Raw genomic sequence first — 21,397 nt, 5'->3', positions numbered from 1 at the left:
AGTATTCATACCATAAGATTTTATAGTAGTTTACATGAAAGAACCAGATCTATGTGTATTACTAGAAATATATTTCCAAAATATAATTTTGAAAGAAAAAAATTGCATTTAGTTTTTTAAGTAAATAACATCAGGAAGAGAAGAGTGGTTGGGAAAACTCCTTGGGTCTGTGTGTGTGTGAAAGATAGGTAGAAGCTCACCAAACTGGGCATGCAGATGGCACTCCCCAGTTGTCCTTACTGAGAGGTGCGACCCTGTGACTTGAGTTCTGGTCAGAATTATACTGGAGAGATCCCCTTTACCATTTTCCAACTTGAGCCATTCAAACCTCTTGCAGGATCCTCCACCCATTCTCTCTTTCCCACTTCTGGATAGACTCAGGGGATCCAGTAGAAGGCTCTATAGCCCTAGGGGATGGTGGAGCCACTGAAAGAGGGGAGCCCAGAAGCTTGCCTGTAACACATGCTGTTGTGGGATATGGGCAAGAAGCAAAGCTTTATTGTGTCAAGCCACTAATATTTTGTGATCATAACTTATCCTGACATGTTCAGTGTGTTTATTATAAAGCTGTTTCTAAGTGTCTTCTCAAGGAGCCGACATGACATGTGAGGCATCAGTGAACAGTTTGAATAAAGAGAGGGCACGATTGAAGACAGATAAGACCCGATTCTTCTCTCTGAAAGGAACATTGTACCATGTTCCACATAGCTTCTGGCTCTGCCTTTGCTTTTGTTTTCCATCACCTTGCTTGACTACATCTGAAGTAGGCCTATGGTTTCCTTGGGCCTTGCATAGCATTATTGGCTCCTCTGTTGGTGAAAAATTGAGATCAGAGTTTCAAAAAATCATAGGCTTTTTTAGTTCAGAATTATACTTTCTCTGGCAATGCATTTCTCTAAAAAACTTAGAAGGGGTACAGTGTTTTTGTATCCAGTCAGTCCTATACACCATCACATCTTCAAATATATGTACATATATATATGAATATATATGAATAAATATATATGTTTTCTTTAATTACTTTTCTTTTTCTGTGTACCTCACTGTATTTATGAAGGCTTCCTTAAGAATAGGGCTTGAGGGGCACCTGGGTGGCTCAGGTCATGATCCCAGGGTCCTGGGATCAAGCCCCACATCAGGCTCTGTGCTCCTCAGGAAGCCTGCTTCTCCCTGTACCACTCCCCCTGCTTGTGTTCCCTCTCTCGCTGTGTCTTTCTCTGTCAAATAAATAAATAAAATCTGTAGAAAAAAAAAAAGAATAGGGCTTGAATGTGAAGGCCACAAGCTTTATCTAATACTTGACCTGGGTGATTTTATCTAGCTGGGATATTTAATGAGCCATTTTCACTCAAACTGTTTAAAATGAGATGATGCATGAGAGACTATGGGCTCTGAGAAACAGAGGGTTTCAGAGGGGTGGGGGGTGGGAGAATGGGTTAGCCCGGTGATGGGTACTAAGGAGGGCACATATTGCATGGAGCTCTGGGTGTTATCTGAAAACAATGAATCATGGAACACTACATCAAAAACTAATGATGTACTGTATGGTGACTAACATAACATAATAAAGTAAAATTAAAATTAAAAAAAGAAAAGATTTAGAAATGAAAAAATAAAAATAAAAAAATAAAATGAGCTCCTTTAAAATAATAATTTTTAACTTGCAGAAATGGTGGAGAATTTCCATATAAATTTCATCCAGCTTCCACCAATGTTAACATCTTATATAACCATGGCACAAGTATGGAAACTAGGAATTAACATTGATACTGTTAAGTAATGTACAGAACCTTACAAGTTCACAGGGTATTCCAATAATGTCCTTTTGTCTGAGCTGGGACCAAATCCAGGATGTCACTTGCACATAGTTGCCATGTCTCCTTGATCTCCAACAATATTTGTTTTTAGGTTTATCTTTTATGATCTTGCACTTTTTGTAGAATACTGGTCAGCTATTTTGTAGAACATCATTCAATTTGGCTATGTCTGATGTTTTCTCATGATTAGGTTCAAGTTATACATTTTTGGCAAGAGTAGTTCAGACAAGATGTTCTCACTGCATCATCAAGGGGGCATGATATAGATATGGCTTATTACGGGATGGTATTAACTTTCATCACGTGGTTAAGGTAATATTTTCAGGGTTTCTCCACTGTGAAGCTACCATCTTGACTTTTGCAATGAATTAATACTCAGGAGGCGATACTCTGAGGCTAGGCAAATACTCTTTTTCTTATCATGCTTTCACCCACTTATGCTAGTATTCATTAATAACTTTTGTCTGTAGTAATTATTATTGTGTATTGGAATAATGGTGATTTTCCCATTTTCTTCATTCCTTCTATTTATTCATTGTGATTCTATTGTGAGGAAGATCTCTCCTTTCCTCCTTAAATGTGTATTCAAATATTGATTTACATCAGTAATAGAGTCATGGATATTTATTCTATCTATAGGTATAATTCAATACTCTCACTGTTTATTTTGTGGCTCAGATTATTCCAGCTTTGGCCACTGAAACTTCCTTCAAGTTGTTTCTGTGTCCTTTCAATATGCCCTGGTCATTTGTTGAGCATTTCCTTACTTTAAGATAGCACATGATGTTTGGGCTCATTTTATATTTTGCTTTCCCAGTTTCAGACCCAGTCATTTCTACAAGGAGCTCTGGTTTCTTTGATCAGATATTTAGACATATATTTAGAAACCAAGATCTGGGTAAAAGATGTATTTGTTGCAGTGTTGGAATATCATTGCGTCTAGGCTTTCCTGGTAGAAATAACTGGGAATTGTATGTGGTTTTTCAACACATGCATAATATACACATCTGTATTTCTGTCTCAATGTATCTGCATATATATTTAAACCATAAATCCATACTGGTAGCTCTGACTCTATTCCAATACCACAGTTTCATTATAACCTTCCTCCTTTCAGTATTTGAAACTTTATTACAATTCAATATTACACTATTGTGACATCTTTCTGCAAGTGAGACACCTGGTTTTTATTATCCATAATATATTTGTGTATTTGTTCAACACTAACATACATGTAAAACTAACCCTTTGAGAAATATTAACTGTGTACAGTTCTTTTTGTCATAAGCCTTAGAGTACACAGTTGAACTACTGTTTTTCATAGTTATTTAGGCTAGTTCTATTCCTTGCCACCTCCTTTCATTGTGATTATGTAATTATGTGATTTATTTGCAAAACAGATTCATTTGTTACAACTGGTGTTCAGTTTGGGTTCCATCCACATCCTGGTTAAGTTTAATTTAATTAATTTCTGATCTATCCTTCCTGCAATTCTTTTGCACAAAATGAAGAGACACATGTAAGTTTTCATATATCCCCTTCTTTCTTACATGAAAGAAGGCACAATACAGGTACTCTTCTTGACTTTTCTTTTTTCATTCAATAGTTCATCAAAGAGAACTTCCACATCTTTTTTTTTTTTTTTACAGTTGCATAGTACTGCATTTTGTGGATGTGTCATTGTTTATTTAACTATTTTTCCAAGTATGGACATTTAGTCTCTTTCAAATATTTTGAAAGTAAAACACTTCCACAATGAATAGCTTTGTGTATGTGTACCTTCACATTGTTGAAGGTGTACTTTTAGTGTAGATTCCAAGAAGTCATGTTGCTGGATCAAAATGGAAGTGCATTTTTTTTTAAATTTTTTTTATTGTTATGTTAATCACCATATATTACATCATTAGTTTTTGATGCAGTGTTCTATGATTCATTGTTTGTTCATAACACCCAGTGCTCCATGCAGAACGTGCCCTCCTCAATACCCATCACCAGGCTAACCCATCCCCCCACCCCCCTACCCTCTAGAACCCTCAGTTTGTTTTTCAGAGTCCATCATCTCTCATGGTTTGTCTCCCCCTCTGACATACTCCCCTTTTCTTCCTCTCCTGTTATCTTCTTCTTTTCCTTTTTTCTTATAATATGTTGCGTTATTTGTTTCAGAAGTACAGATCTGTGATTCAACAGTCTTGCACAATTCACAGCGCTCACCGTAGCACATACCCTCCCCAATGTCTATCACCCAGCCATCCCATCCCTCCCACCCCCAACCACTCCAGTAACACTCAGTTTGTTTCCTGAGATTAAGAATTCCTCATATCAGTGAGGTCATGTGATACATGTCTTTCTCTGATTGACTTATTTCACTCAGCATAACACCCTCCAGTTCCATCCACGTCATTGCAAATGGCAAGATCTCATTCCTTTTGATGGCTGCATAATATTCCATTGTGTATATATACCACTTCTTCTTTATCCATTCATCTGTCGATGGGCATCTTGGCTCTTTCCACAGTTTGGCTATTGTGGACATTGCTGCTATAAACATTGGGGTACACGTACCCCTTCGGGTCCCTACATTTGTATCTTTGGGGTAAATACCCAGTAGTGCAATTGCTGGATCGAACGGTAGCTCTAATTTCAACTGTTTGAGGAACCTCCATACTGTTTTCCAGAGGGGTTGCACCAGCTTGCATTCCCACCAACAGTGTAGGAGGGTTCCCCTTTCTCCACATCCCCGCCAACATCTGTTGTTCCCTGACTTGTTAATTTTAGCCATTCTGACGGGTGTGAGGTGGTATCTCATTGAGGTTTTGATTTGGATTTCCCTGATGCCGAGCGATGTTGAGCACTTTTTCATGTGCCTGTTGGCCATTTGGATGTCTTCTTTGGAGAAATGTCTGTTCATGTCTTCTGCCCATTTCTTGATTGGATTATTTGTTCTTTGGGTGTTGAGTTGGATAAGTTCTTTATAGATTTTGGATACTAGCCCTTTATCTGATATGTCGTTTGCAAATATTTTCTCCCATTCTGTCGGTTGTCTTTTGGTTTTGTGGACTGTTTCTTTTGCTGTGCAAAAGCTTTTTCTCTTGATGAAATCCCAATAGTTCATTTTTTCCCTGGCTTCCCGTGCCTTTGGCGATGTTTCTAGGAAGAAGTTGCTGCGGCTAAGGTCGAAAAGGTTGCTACCTGTGTTCTCCTTTAGGATTTGGATGGACTCCTGTCTCACGTTTAGGTCCTTCAACCATTTGGAGTCTATTTTTGTGTGAGGTGTAAGGAAATGGTCCAGTTTCATTCTTCTGCATGTGGCTGTCCAATTTTCCCAACACCATTTGTTGAAGAGACTGTCTTTTTTCCATTGGACATTCTTTCCTGCTTTGTCAAAAATAAGTTGACCATAGAGTTGAGGGTCCATTTCTGGGCTCTCTATTCTGTTCCATTGATCTATGCATCTGTTTTTGTGCCAGTACCATACTGTCTTGATGATGACAGCTTTGTAATAGAGCTGGAAGTCCGGAATTGTGATGCCGCCAGCTTTGCTTTTCTTTTTCAGTATTCCTCTGGCTATTCGGGGTCTCTTCTGGTTCCATACAAATTTTAGGATTATTTGTTCCATTTCTTTGAAAAAAGTATTTTGATGGGGATTGCATTGAATGTGTAGATTGCTCTAGGTAGCATTGACATCTTCACAATGTTGATTCTCCCAATCCATGAGCATGGAACGTTTTTCCATTTCTTTGTGTCTTCTTCAATTTCTTTCATGAGTATTTTATAGTTTTCTGAGTACAGATCCTTTGCCTCTTTGGTTAGATTTATTCCTAGGTATCTAATGGTTTTGGGTGCAATTGTAAATGGGATAGACTCCTTGATTTGTCTCTCTTCTGTCTTGTTGTTGGTGTATAGGAATGCCACTGATTTCTGTGCATTGATTTTATATCCTGCCACTTGACTGAATTCCTGTATGAGTTCTAGCAGTTTTGGGGTGGAGTCTTTTGGGTTTTCCACATAAAGTATCATATCATCTGCAAAGAGTGAGAGTTTGACTTCCTCTTTGCCGATTTGGATGCCTTTGATTTCTTTTTGTTGTCTGATTGCTGTGGCTAGGACTTCCAATACTATGTTGAATAGCAGTGGTGATAGTGGACATCCCTGCCGCGTTCCTGACCTTAGGGGAAAGGCTCTCAGCCTTTCCCCATTGAGAATGATACTCACTGTAGGTTTTTCATAGATGGCTTTTATGATATTGAGGTATGTACCCTCTATCCCTATACTCTGAAGAGTTTTGATCAAGAAAGGATGTTGTACTTTGTCAAATGCTTTTTCTGCATCTATTGAGAGGATCATATGATTCTTGTTCTTTCTTTTGTTAATGTATTGTATCACGTTGATTGATTTGCGGATGTTGAACCAGCCTTGCAGCCCAGGAAAAAATCCCACGTGGTCATGGTGAATAGTTCTTTTAATGTACTGTTGGATCCTATTGGCTAGTATTTTGGTGAGAATTTTTGCATCCATGTTCATCAAGGATATTGGTCTGTAATTCTCTTTTTTGATGGGGTCTTTGTCTGGTTTTGGGATCAAGGTAATGGTGGCCTCATAAAATGAGTTTGGAAGTTTCCCTTCCATTTCTATTTTTTGGAACAGTTTCAGGAGAATAGGTATTAATTCTTCTTGAAATGTCTGATAGAATTCCCCTGGGAAGCCATCTGGCCCTGGGCTTTTGTTTCTTGGGAGATTTTTGATGACTGTTTCAATTTCCTTAGTGGTTATAGGTCTGTTCAGGTTTTCTATTTCTTCCTGGTTCAATTTTGGTAGTTGATACATCTCTAGGAATGCACCCATTTCTTCCAGGTTATCTAATTTGCTGGAATAGAGTTGCTCATAATATGTTCTTATAATTGTTTGTATTTCTTTGGTGTTGGTTGTGATCTCTCCTCTTTCATTCATGATTTTGTTGATTTGGGTCATTTCTCTTTTCTTTTTGATCAGTCTGGCCAGGGGTTTATCAATCTTGTTAATTCTTTCAAAGAACCAGCTCCTAGTTTCGTTGATCTGTTCTACTGTTCTTTTGGTTTCTAGTTCATTGATTTCTGCTCTGATCTTTATGATTTCTCTTCTCCTCCTGGGTTTAGGTTTTATTTGCTGTTCTTTCTCCAACTCCTTTAGGTGTAGGGTTAGGTTGTGTATTTGAGACCTTTCTTGTTTCTTGAGAAAGGCTTGTATTGCTATATATTTTCCTCTCAGGACTGCCTTTGCTGTATCCCAAAGATTTTGGACAGTTGTGTTTTCATTTTCATTGGTTTCCATGAATTTTTTTAATTCTTCTTTAATTTCTTGGTTGACCCATTCATTCTTTAGTAGGATGCTCTTTAGCCTCCATGTATTTGAGTTCTTTCTGATTTTCCTTTTGTGGTTGAGTTCTAGTTTCAAAGCATTGTGGTCTGAAAATATGCAGGGAATGATCCCAATCTTTTGGTACCGATTGAGACCTGATTTGTGACCTAGGATGTGATCAATTCTGGAGAATGTTCCATGGGCACTAGAGAAGAATGTGTATTCCGTTGCTTTGGGATGGAATGTTCTGAATATGTCTGTGAAGTCCATTTGGTCCAGTGTGTCTTTTAAAGTCTTTATTTCCTTGTTGATCTTTTGCTTAGATGATCTGTCCATTTCAGTCAGGGGGGTGTTAAAGTCCCCCACTATCATTGTATTGTTGTCAATGTGTTTCTTTGCTTTTGTTATTAATTGCCTTATATAATTGGCTGCTCCCATGTTCGGGGCATAGATATTTACAATTGTTAGATCTTCTTGTTGGATAGACCCTTTAAGTAAGATATAGTGTCCTTCCTCATCTCTTATTACAGTCTTTGTTTTAAAATCTAGTTTGTCTGATATAAGGATTGCCACCCCAGCTTTCCTTGGTGTCCATTAGCATGGTAAATTGTTTTCCACCCCCTCACTTTCAATCTCGGGGTGTCTTTGGGTCTAAAATGAGTCTCTTGCAGACAGCATATTGATGGGTCTTGTTTTTTAATCCAATCTGATAGCCTGTGTCTTTTGATTGGGGCATTGAGCCCATTTACATTCAGGGTAACTATTGAAAGGTATGAATTTAGTGCCATTGTATTACCTGTAAGGTGACTGTTAACTGTCTGTTGTCTGTGTTCGTTTCTGCTCTTTGCTGCTTTTAGGTTCTCTCTCTGCTTAGAGGACCCCTCTCAATATTTCTTGGAGGGCTGGTTTCGTGTTTGCAAATTCCTTTAGTTCTTGTTTGTTCTGGAAGCTTTTTATCTCTCCTTCTATTTTCAGTGATAGCCTAGCTGGATATAGTATTCTTGGCTGCATATTTTTCTCGTTTAGTGCTCTGAAGATATCTTGCCAGTCCTTTCTGGCCTGCCACGTCTCTGTGGATAGGTCTGTTGCCAATCTAATGTTTCTACCATTGTAGGTTACATATCTCTTCTCCCGAGCTGCTTTCAGGATTTTCTCTTTGTCTCTGAGACTCGTAAGTTTTACTATTAGATGTCGGGGTGTTGACCTATTATTATTGATTTTGAGAGGGGTTCTCTGTGCCTCCTGGATTTTAATGCCTGTTTCCTTCCTCACATTAGGGAAGTTTTCTGCTATAATTTGCTCCAATATACCTTCTGCCCCCCTCTCTCTCTCTTCTTCTTCTTCTGGGATCCCAATTATTCTAATGTTGTTTCGTCTTATCGTATCACTTATCTCTCGAATTCTGCCCTCGTGATCCTGTAGTTGTTTCTCTCTCTTTTTCTCAGCCTCTTTATTTTCCATCATTTGGTCTTCTATATCGCTGATTCTCTCTTCTGCCTCATTTATCCTAGCAGTTAGTGCCCCCATTTTGGATTGCACCTCATCAATAGCCTTTTTGATTTCGATTTGGTTAGATTTTAGTTCTTTTATTTCTCCAGAAAGGGTTTCTCTAATAACTTCCACGCTTTTTTCAAGCCCAGCTAGTATCTTTAAAGTCATGATTCTGAACTCTAGGTCCGACATCATACTAATGTCTGTATTGAGTAGGTCCCTGGCTGAAGGTACTACCTCTTGTTCTTTTTGCTGAGGTGATTTCTTTCGTCGTGTCATTTTGTCCAGAGGAGAATAGATGAATGAGAGAACGAAATGCTAACAGGTTTACAACGTCCCCAGCAAATATACTGTATACAAATCAGAAAAGACCTTCCAGAAAGTGGTCACTTTTCTGTTCAGAGAGTTGTTGCTACTCTCTTCTTTGGTCTCCTGTTGAGTTCGTAGGTGTTCAGAATGGTTTGATCCCTATTCAGCTGAATTCCTGAGACCAGACGAAATCTAGGTCTCCTACTCCTCCGCCATCTTGCTCTGCCCCCAAAATGGAAGTGCATTTATAGTTTTGTTAAGTATTGACAAATTCCTCTCCCCAATGGTTATGCTTTTTACATTTCTGTCAGCAATATATAGAGAGTACTAATTTTTCACAGCCATGCAAACAGGCTATATTGTCATACTTTTTCATTTCCACCAAACATCATTTTTCAGTGTTACCTTATTTTGCATTTATCTAACTGTAACTTTAAGTATTTTTGAAATGCTAAGAGCCATTTTTATATTTGTGTGTGTATGCATGCTTGTGTGTGTATGTGTGTGTGTGCATGTGAATTGTCTGTTTGTGTTTTCTCTCTCCCGCTCTGTCTTTTTTTCCTGTCAGGACTTTGGTAATTTGTCCCTCAAGTTTTTTTACTCAAATTTGGTAAGCAAACAAAAAAGGGTAGAACTCTGCAGAGATTCATTTGACAAATTCTTACTTAGCAGCTACATTCTTAGCAGTATGTGATAATATAAAGGAAGATGTGGTCCTTCATAGAGCATGGGTCTGGGGGAAGAGACAGACGTTGAGCATTTTACTTTTATTTATTATATTATGTTAATCACCATACAATACATCAACAGTTTCTGATGTGGTGAACCATGATCCATTGTTTTCATATAACACCCAGTGTTCCATGCAGTATGTGCCCTCCTGAATACCCATCACCGGGCTAACCCATCCCTCCACCCCCTTCCCCTTTAAAACCCTGTTGTTTCCCAGAGTCCATAGTCTCTCATGGTTCATCTCTCCCTCCGATTTCCCCCTCTTCATTTTTCCCTTCCTTCTCCTAATGTCCTCCATGCTATGCCTTATGTTCCACAAATAAGTGAAACCATATGATAATTGACTTTCTCTGCTTGACTTATTTCACTTAGCATAATTTCCTCCAATCCCATCCATGTTGATGTAAAAGTTGGGTATTCATCCTTTCTGATGGCTGAGTAATATTCCATTGTACATATGGACCACATCTTCTTTATCTATTCATCTGTTGAAGGGAATCTTGGCTCTTTCCACAGTTTGGCTATTGTGTACATTGCTGCTATGAACACTGGGGTGTGTATGGCCCTTCTTTTCACTACATCTGTGTCTTTGGGGTAAATACCCAGGAGTGCAGTTGCTGGGTCATAGGGTAGCTCTATTTTTAATTTTTTGAGGAACCTCCACACTGTTTTCCAAAGTGGCTATACCAACTTGCATTCCCACCAATAGTGTAGGAGGGCTCCCCTTTCTCCACACCCTCTCCAGCATTTGTTGTTTCTTTCCCTGTCCATTTTTGCCATTCTAACTGGTGTAAGGTGGTTTCTCAATGTGGTTTTGACTTAAATTTCCCTGATGGCTAATGATGATGAACAGGTTTTCATGTGTCTGTTAGCCATTTGTATGTCTTCTTCAGAGAAGTGTCTTTTCATGTCTTCTGCCCATTTTTTGACTTGATTATTTGTTGTGGGTTTTTTTTTTTTTTTTTGGTGTTGAGTTTGAGAAGTTCTTTATAGGTCTTGGATACCAGCCCTTTATCTGTAGTGTCATTTGCAAATATCTTCTCCCATTCTGTGGGTTGCCTCTTTGTTTTATTGACTGTTTCATTTGCTATGCAGAAGCTTTTTATCTTGATGAAGTCCCAAAAATTCATTTTTGCTCTTGTTTCACTAGCTTTTGGAGATGTATCTTGAAAGAAGTTGCTGTGGCCGATGTCAAATAGGTTCCTGGGTGTGTTCTCCTCTAGGATTTTGATGGATTCCTGTCTTACATTGAGGTCTTTCATCCATTTTGAGTTTATCTTTATGTATGGTGTTAGAGAATGGTTGAGTTTAATTCTTCTGCATGTGGCTGTCCAATTTTCCCAGCACCATTTATTGAAGAGACTGTCTTTTTTCCATTGCATATTTTTTCCTGCTTTGCCGAAGTTTAGCTGACCATAGAGTTGAGGGTCCATATCCGGGCTCTCTCTTCTGTTCCATTGGTCTATATATCTGTTTTTGTGCCAGTACCATGCTTTCTTGGTGATCATTGCTTTGAAATATAGCTTGAAATCGGGCAACGTGATGCTCCCAGCTTTGTTTTTCTTTTTCAACATTTCTTTGGTGATTTGGGGTCTTTTCTGATTCCATACAAATTTTAGGATTGTTTGTTCCAGCACTTTGAAAAATGTCATTGGAATTTTGATTGGGATGCCATTGAAGGTATAGATTGCTCTGGACAGCATGGACATTTTAACAATGTTTATTCTTCCAATCCATGAGCATGGACTATTTTTCCATCTTTTTGTGTCTTCTTCAATTTCTTTCATGAGTGTTCTGTAGTTCCTAGAGTATAGATCCTTTACCTCTTTGGTTAAGTTTATTCCAAAGTATCTTATGGTTTTTGGTGCTATTGTAAATGGAATCATTTCTCTAATATCTCTTTCTACAGTTGCATTGTTAGTTTATAAGAAAGCAACTGATTTCTGTGCATTGATTTTGTATCCTGCCACATTACTGAATTGCTGTATGAGTTCTAGTAATTTGGGGGTGGAGTCTTTTGGGTTTCCACATAAAGTATCATGTCATCTGTGAAAAGAGTTTGACTTCTTCTTTGCCAATTTGAATACACTTTATTTCTTTTTGTTTTCTGATTGCTGTTGCTAGGACTTCTAGTACTATGTTGAACAATAGTGGTGAGAGTGGGCATCCTTGACATGTTCCTGATCTTAAGGGAAAGGCTCTCAGCATTTCCCCATTGAGGATGATATTCACTGTGGGTTTTTCATAGAAGGATTTTATGAACTTGAGGAATGTTCCCTCTATCCCTATACTCTGAAGAGATATATACAGAACATTCCACCCTAAAACAACAGAATATTCATTCTTCTTGCATGCACATGGAACTTTCTCCAGAATAGACCACATACTGGGTCATAAATCAGGTTTCAACCAATACCAAAAGATTGAGATTATTCCCTGCATATTCTCAGACCACAGTACTTTAAAACTGGAACTCAATCACAAGAAAAAATTTGGTAGAAATTCAAACACTTGGAAGCTAAAAACCACTCTGCTCAAGAATGTTTGGGTCAACCAGGAAATCAAAGAAAAACTTAAGCAATTCATGGAAACCAATGAGAATGAAAACACATTGGCCCAAACCTATGGGATACTGCAAAGGTGGTCCTAAGGGGGAAATACATAGCCATCCAAGCCTCACCCAAAAGAATAGAAAAATCCTGAATTCACCAATTAACTCTACACCTTAAAGAACTAGAGAAAAAGCAACAAGTGATGCCCAAGTCACACATTAGAAGATAAATAATTAAGATTAGAGCAGAGATCAATGAATTAGAAACCAGAAACACAGTAGATCAGATCAATGAAACTAGAAGTTGGTTCTTTGAAAGAATTAAGAAGATTGATAAACCACTGGCCAGACTTATCCAGAAGAAAAGAGAAAGGATGCAAATTAATAAAATTATGAATGAAAAGGGAGAGATCATGACTAACACCAAGGAAAGAGAAATAATTATTAGAAATTATTATCAACAACTATATGCCAATAAACTGAGCAATCTGGATGAAATGGATGCCTTCCTGGAAACCTATAAGCTTCCAAGACTGAAACAGGAAGAAGTTGACAACCCGAATAGGCCAATAACCAGTAACGAGATTGAAACAGAGATCAAAAACCTCCCAAAAAACAAGAATCCAAGGCCTGATGGATTCCATGGGGAATTCTACCAAACATTCAAAGAAGAAACAATACCTATTCTACTGAAGCTGTTTCAAAAAATAGAAACAGAAGGAAAGCTTCCAGACTCATTCTATGAGGCCAGCAATACCTTAATCCCCAAACCAGGCAAAGACCCCATCAAAAAAGAATTTCAGACCAATATCCCTGATGAATATGGATTCCAAAATCCTCAACAAAATCCTAGCTAATAGGATCCAACAATACATTAATAGGATCATCCACCACGACCAAGTGGGATTTATCCCTGGGATGCAAGGGTGGTTCAACATTCGCAAATCAATCAGTGTTATAGAACACATTAATAAGAAGAGAGAGAAGAACCATATGGTCCTCTCAATTGATGCAGAAAAAGCATTTGACAAAATACAGCATCCTTTCCTGATTAAAGCACTTTACTTTTTTAAATTAAACTTTTATTTTGAGATGACTGTAGATTCACATGCAGTAATAAGACATAGAGTACATGGGCATATTTTACCCAGATTTCCCCAATGGCACATCCTTTGGAACTGTGATAAAATACCACAAGCAGAATATTGGCATTGATAGAGTCAGGAAACAGAACATCACTACAAGAATCTCCATTGTATTTTTATAGTCACACCTACTTTCATTCCATCTTCACACCTGCCTTCATCCCTAAATAACCACCATTTTTTCTCCATTCCTCTCATTTTGCCATTTCATTAATGTTATATAGATATAATCATATAATATGCAACCGTCCTGGGTTGGCTTTTCCACTTAAAATAATGCTCTGGAAACTAATTCAGTTTCTTGCACATACCAATACCTTATGTCTTTTGACCTGCAGTTAAACCATATACCCTGAACCAGACCCCCTGCTCTAATACTTTATTTCTTTTGATTGCTGAGTAGTATTATATGATAAGTATACTTAATCATTAACAGTTTATCTAGCCATTCATCCATTGAAGAACATCAGAGTTGCTCCTAGTTTTGGGCTATCGTGAGTAAAGCTGTTATGAATATTCATGTTCCAGTTTTTGTATGAACTTGTTTTCATTCCTCTGGGAAGAAAACCCAGGAGTGCAATTCTGGGTCATATAGTAGTTACGTGTTTATTTTTTTATTTTTTTTTAAGATTGTATTTATTTGTTTGACACAGAAAGACACAGCAAGAGAGGGAACACAAGCAGGGGGAGTGGGAGACCGAGAAGCAGGCCACTTGCTGAGCAGGGAGCCTGATGTGGGGCTCAATCCCAGGACCCTGGGATCATGACCTGAGCTGAAGGCAGACGCTTAATGACTGAGCCACCCAGGTGCCCCTGTAGTTGCATGTTGACTTTCTGAAGACAATGCCAACCTCTTTTCCAGGGTCGTTCTACCATTTTTATTCCAACCAGCAATATATGAGTGATCCAGTTTCTCCACATTTTTACCAGCGTTTGGTGTCCTACTGTTTAATTTTGCCATTCTGATAGGTCTGTAATAATATTTCATTGCATTTATCTAATGGCTGGTGATGTTAAACATCTTCTAATGTGCTTATTTGCCAATTGTAGGTCCTTTTCAGTGAAATGTCTCTTTATGCCTATTGTCAATGTTCTCAGGGAATTGTTTGTTTTCCAACTGTTCTGTATTGAGATATCTATATCTCTATGTCTGTTTAATCTATATCATCAATCTCTATCTATAGCTATAGATATAAATATTCTATATCTTAGCCCTTTAATATATAGCTTGCAAATATTTTCTCCAATTCTATATTTTGTTTCTTTGTTGTATTCATAGTATCTTTGCAGAGCAAAATTTTGCCTTTTGATGAGGTCTTTTTTATCAACTTGTCCTTTGATTGATGATACTTTTAGGGTCAAGAGTAAGAATTCTTCCTCTGCCCCTACATTCCAAAGATCTTCTATGTTTTTTCTCCAAAAGTTTTATAGTTTTACATTTCACATGTATGTCCAATGATTCATTTATCCATTTGGGGTTAATTATTGGATAAAGTGTAAATTGTAGGTCAAGGTTTTTTTTTGTTGTTGTTGTTCTTTTGTTGTTGTTGTGGTTTATTTTTGTCTATGTATGCCCCATTACTCCAGCACCATTTGTTGAACAATCTATATTCCTCCATTGAATGGCTTTTGCACCTCTTTGAAAATCTTTTGGACTGTTTGTGTGGATCTATTCCTAGATTCTCTGTTCTATTTCATTAATCTATGTGTCTATATCTCTGCCAATTCCACAGTTATTACTGTACCTATGTAATAAGTCTTAAAACAAAGTAGACCAATTACTTTCACTTTACTCTTTTCTTTAAATTATGTTAGTTTTAAATTATGTTAGTAGTTCCTTTGCCTTTCCATATAAATTTTAGAATACTCTTGTCTATATCTACAGAAATATCTTTTGGGGATTTTGATAGAAATGGTGTCAAACTTGTATATCATTTTGGGGAGAATTGACTTCTTTACCATGGTGAATCTTCCAATTTCTGAACTTGGCATGCCCCTCAATTTATTTAGTTCTTTGAGTTCCTTCATTAGTGTTTGTAGTTTTCAGCATATTAAGTTCTATACAAGTTTAATAGGCACATATATAACTATTTCATTTATTTTGAGTGGTTGTAAATGGCATTTTTAAAACACTGGGTGTTGAAAGCTTTGGAGGGCAGAGCAAGATGGTGAAGGAGTAGGAGACCTGGATTTCGTCTGGTCCCAGGAATTCAGCTGGATAGGGATCACACCATTCTGAACTCAACAGAAGATCAAAGAAAAGAATAGCAACAACTCTCTGAACAGAAAAGTGACCACTTTCTGGAAGGTAAGACATGCAAAGAAGTGAATCCGAGGTGATATTCAAGAGGATAGAAGGTGGGGGAAGGGGCCTCCGTCAGCAGCTATTGGCAAGTGATAAGAGCAGCGGAGCACAAAATAGGAACTTTTAGAAGTCTGCTCCACGGAGGGACATCACTCCAGTGGCTAAGCGGGGGGTGGAACCCTTGCTGGGAGAGTGTGGTCTCAGGACCCTCAGGGTCACAGAAAGACTGGGGGTGCCTGAGTGCAGCAGAGCTCCCCGGTATCAGAGCAAGGAAGCTGGAGCGGAGACGGAGCTGAGGAGTGGGCTCTCAGCTTAGGGTTGCCATAAACCATGATCTGTGACACAGTTGGGCCACTGTTCTTCCAGCAGGGACACAACAAGCAACAGATCTAGGGAGACTCCCCTTCTTCCCCCGGGAGGAGTGGCACGGGAGCACACCACAGGATTCTGCTGGGTTTGGAGACTCCACAAGGGGTCGTGTGCCAGAGAGAGAAACACTAGGTCACAGCCTGAGTGAGCATGCAGTGTGGCTGGAGACCGGGGAGACGGGAGTGATTGATTGCTTTTCTCAGGGGGCTCACTAAAGAGTGGGGCCCCAAGTTCTTGGCTCCTCCAGGGTGGAGATTAGGAGATTGCCATTTTCACTCTAGTCTTTCAAAGCTGTACAGAAAGCTTGCAGGGAACAAAAGCTCCCAAGAGCAAACCAGAGCAGGTTCCTTAGCCCGGACCTGGCAAGGGCAGGGCAATTCCGCCTCTGGCAAAGACCTTTGGGAACCATGGCAACAGGCCCCTCCCCCAGAAGATCTGCAAGAACTGCCAGCCAAAACCAAGTTTACCAATCAATAAGAACGGCAGAACTCCAGCTCTAGGGGAATAGTGCACATAGAATTCATGGCTTTTTTACCATGATTCTTTAGTCTTTCAAAGTTAATTTTTTTAACTGTCTTTTTTTTTTTGAATTTCTTTTTCCCTTTTTCAACCAACCTCTTATCAATCCCTTTTTTAAAAAATATTTTTTATTCTTCATTTTTAGAGTCATATTCTATCCGTTCAGAGTAGTTACCCTTATTTTTGGCATATATATATAAGTTGTTCTCTCTTTAAAATTTTGAGATACAGTTTCTTCTAACAGATCAAAATATACCCTAAATCTCTAGTGTATGGCTTTGTTCTAGTCTCCTGCCTGATTACATTCTCTCCCTTTTTTCCCCCCTTTTTAAAAAAATCCTCTTCTTTCTTTTTTTCAAACAACTTCTTATTTTCTCAATTCCTTTTATAAAATCTTTTATAATTTTCACCTTTACAGTCATATTCCATCCCTTCATTGTACTGACCCTTATTTTTGTACATATGTAAGTTTTTCTTTCTTTAAAATTTTGGGAGGTGGGGCGCCTGGGTGGCTCAGTTGGTTAAGCAGATGCCTTCGGCTCAGGTCATGATCCTGGAGTCCCAGGATCGAGTCCCGCATCGGGCTCCCTGCTCGGCGAGGGGCCTGCTTCTCCCTCTAACCCTCCCTGCTCTCATGTACTCTCTCTCTCTCTTTCATTCTCACTCTCTCAAAATAAATAAATAAATCTTTAAAAAAATAAAAAAAATAAATAAAATAAAATTTTGGGAGCCACTTTTTTCTAACAGACCAAAATACACCCAAAATCTAGTGTGTGGCACTGATCTATGCACCATCCTGATCGTATTTGATCATATTTTGTTTTTTGTTTTGTTTTGTTCTGTTTTTGTTTTTATCTTTTTGTTTTTCTTTTTTTCTCTTTTATTTTTTCTTTCTTTCCCTTTCTTTACCCCCGGTTTCAGGTCTTTTCTGATTTCTTTAGAGTATATTTTCTGGGGACGTTGTTACCCTGTTAGTATTTTGTTCTCTCATTCATCTATTCTCCTCTAGACAAAATGACAAGACAGAAAAAAAAAAAACCCTAAAAAAAAGAACAAGAGGCAGTACCAAATAACAAAATGACAAGACAGAAAAAAAATCACCTAAAAAAAAGAACAAGAGGCAGTACCAAATGCCAGGGACCTAATCAATATGGACATTAGTAAGATATTGGAACTAGAGTTCAGAATGATGATTTTAAAGATGCTATCTGGGGGCGCCTGGGTGGCTCAGTTGGTTAGGCGACTGCCTTCGGCTCAGGTCATGATTCTGGAGTCCCGGGATCAAGGCCCACGTCCGGCTCCCTGCTCAGCGGGGAGCCTGCTTCTCCCTCTGACCCTCCCCCCCTCATGCTCTCTCTCTCATTCTCTCTCTCAAATAAATAAATAAATAAATAAAATCTTAAAAAAATAAAAAAAATTAAAAAAGATGCTATCTGGGCTTGTAAAAAGCATGTAAGGTATTAGAGAAACCCTTTCAGGAGAAATAAAAGAACTAAAAATCTAATCAAGTCGAAATCAAAAAGGCTATTAATAGGGGCAATCCAAAATGGAGGCTCTAACTGCTAAGATAAATGAGGCAGAAGAGAGAATTAGTGATATAGAAACAAAATGATGGGAAAAAAAAGAAGTTGAGAAAAAGAGAAATAAATAACTACTGGATCATGAGGGTAGAATTTGAGAGATAAGTGATAGAATAATATGAAACAATATTAGAAAAAGTGGGATCACAGAAGAAGAAGAAAGAGAGAGAGGGACACAAGGTATATGGAGTAAATTATAACAGAGAACTTCCTTAATTTGGGGAAGGAAACAGGCATCAAAATCCAGGAGGCACAGAGAATCCCCCCAAAAATCAATAAAAATAGGTCAACACCCCACCATCTAATAGTAAAACTTACATGTCTCAGAGACAAAGAGAAACCCTGAAAGAAGCTTGGGAGAAGAAATATGTAACCTACAATGTTAGAAACATTAGATTGGCAACAGACCTATCCGGAGAGACATTGCAGGCCAGAAAGCACTGGCGTGATATATTCAGAGCCTAAATGAGAAAAATATGCAACCAAAAATACTATATTCAGCTAGGCTGTCATGAAAATTGAAGGACAGATAAAATTTTCCAGGACAAACAAAAACTAAAGGAATTTGCAAACACAAAGCCAGCCCTACAAGAAATATTGAAAGGGGTCTGCTAAGCAAAGAGAGAGCCTAAAAGCAACATAGACCAGAAAGGAACACAGACAATATACAGTAACAGTCACCTTATAGGCAATACAATGGCACTAAATTCATACCTTTCAATAGTTACCCTGAAGGTAAATGGGCTAAATGCCCTAAACAAAAGACACAGGGTATCAGATTGGATAAAAAAAACCAAGACCCATTGATATGCTGTCTGCAAGAGATTCATTTTAGACCTAAAGACACCCCCATATTGCAAGTGAAGGGATGGAAAACCATTTACCATCCTAATGGACATCGAAGGAAAGCTAGGGTGGCAATCCTTACGTCAGACAAATTAGATTTTAAGCCAAAGACTATAATAAGAGATGAGGAATGACACTATATCCTACTTAAAGGGTTATCCAACAAAAGATCTAACAATTGTAAATATCTATGCCTCTAACATGGGAGCAGCCAATTATATAAGGCAATTAATAACAAAAGCAAAGAAACACGTCAACAACAATAAAAAAATAGTGGGTGACTTTAACACCCCCCCATCACTGAATAGGACAGATCATCTAAGCAAAAGATCAACAAGGAAATAAAGACTTTAAATGACACACTGGACCACATGGACTTCACAGATATATTCAGAACATTCCATCCCAAAGCAACAGAATACACATTCTTCTCTAGTGCCCATGGAAAATTCTCCAGAATAGATCACATCCTAGGTCACAAATCAGGTCTCAATTGGTACCAAAAGATTGGGATCATTCCCTGCATATTTTCAGACCACAATGCTTTGAAACTAGAACTCAATCACAACAGGAAAGTCGGAAAGAATTCAAATACATGGAGGCTAAAAAGAATCCTACTAAAGAATGAATGGGTCAACCAGAAAATTAAAAAATTAAAAAAATTCATGGAAATGAATGAAAATGAAAACACAACTGTTCAAAATCTTTTGGATACAGCAAAGGCAGTCCTGAGAGGAAAGTATATAGCAATACAAGCTTTTCTCAAGAAGCAAGAAAAGTCTCAATACACAACCTAACCTACATCTAAAGGAGCTGGAGAAAAAACAGCAAATAAAGCTTAAACCCAACAGGAGAAGAGAAATAATAAAGATCAGAGCAGAAATCAATGAAATAGAAACCAAAAGAACAGTGGAACAGATCAACGAAACTAGGAGCTAGTTCTTTGAAAGAATTAACAAGATCGATAAACCCTTGGCCTGACTTATCAAGAAGAAAAGAGAAATGACCCAAATCAACAAAATCATGACTGAAAGAGGAGAGATCACAACCAACACCAAAGAAATACAAACAATTATAAGAACATATAGGCAACAATATGCCAGCAAATTAGATAATCTGGAAGAACTGAATGCATTCCTAGAGATGTATCAACTACCAAAACTGAACCAGGAAGATATAGAAAAACTGAACAGACCTATAACCACTAAGAAAATTGAAGCAGTCATCAAAAATCTCCCAACAAACAAAAGCCCAGGGCCAGATGGCTTCCTAGGGGAATTCTACCAAACTTTTAAAGAAGAATTAATACCTATTTTTCTGAAACTGTTCCAAAAAATAGAAATGGAAGGAAAACTTCCAAACTCGTTTTATAAGGCTACCATTACCTTGATCCCCAAACCAAAGACCTCATCATAAAGGAGATTTACAGACCAATATCCTTGATGTACATGGACGCAAAAATTCTCAACAAAATACTAGCCAGTAAGATCCAACAGTACATTAAAGGATTATTCTCCATGACCAGTTGGGATTTATTCCTGGGCTGCAAGTTTGGTTCAACATCCACAAATCAATGTGATACAATACATTAATAAAAGAAAGAACAAGAGCCATATGATCCTCTCAATAGATGCAGAAAAAGCATTTGACAAAGTACAACATTCTTTCTTGATCAAAACTCTTCAGAGTATAGGGATAGAGGGTACATACCTCAATATCATAAAAGCCATCTATGAAAAACACAGTGAATATCATTCTCAATGGGCAAAAACTGAGAGCTTTCCCCCTAAGGTCAGGAACACGGTGGGATGTCCACTATCACCACTGCTATTCAGCATAGTATCAGAAGTCCTAGCCACAGCAATCAGACAACAAAAAGAAATAAAAGGCATCCAAATCAGCAAAGAAGAAGGCAAACTCTCACTCTTTGCAGATGATAGGATACTTTAGGTTGAAACCCAAAGGTCTCCACCCCAAAAAGGCTAGAACTCATACAGGAATTCAGTAAAGTGGCAGGATATCAATCAAAGCACAGAAATGTATGGTATTCCTATACACCAATAACAAGACAAAGAAAGAGAAATTAAGGAGTTGATCCCATTTACAATTGCTCCCAAAACCATAAAATACCTAGGAATAAATCAAACCAAAGAAGCAAAAGGATCTGTACTCAGAGAACAATAAAATACTCATGAAAGAAATTGAGGAAGACACAAAGAAATGGAAAAACATTCCATGCCCATGGATTGGAAGAACAAATATTTTAAAGGTGTCCATGCTACCTAGAGTAATCTACACATTCAATGCAATTCCCATCCAAATACCATCAACTTTTTCCAAAGAAATGGAACAAATAATCCTAAAATTTGTATGGAACCTGAAAAGACTCTGGATAGCCA

The sequence above is a fragment of the Callorhinus ursinus genome, unplaced genomic scaffold (genome assembly GCF_003265705.2).
Source record: "Callorhinus ursinus isolate GAN/ISIS: 27379988/994484 unplaced genomic scaffold, GSC_fseal_2.0 scaffold10, whole genome shotgun sequence".
Classification (NCBI taxonomy): domain Eukaryota; kingdom Metazoa; phylum Chordata; class Mammalia; order Carnivora; family Otariidae; genus Callorhinus; species Callorhinus ursinus.
This window is presented reverse-complemented; position numbering follows the sequence as displayed.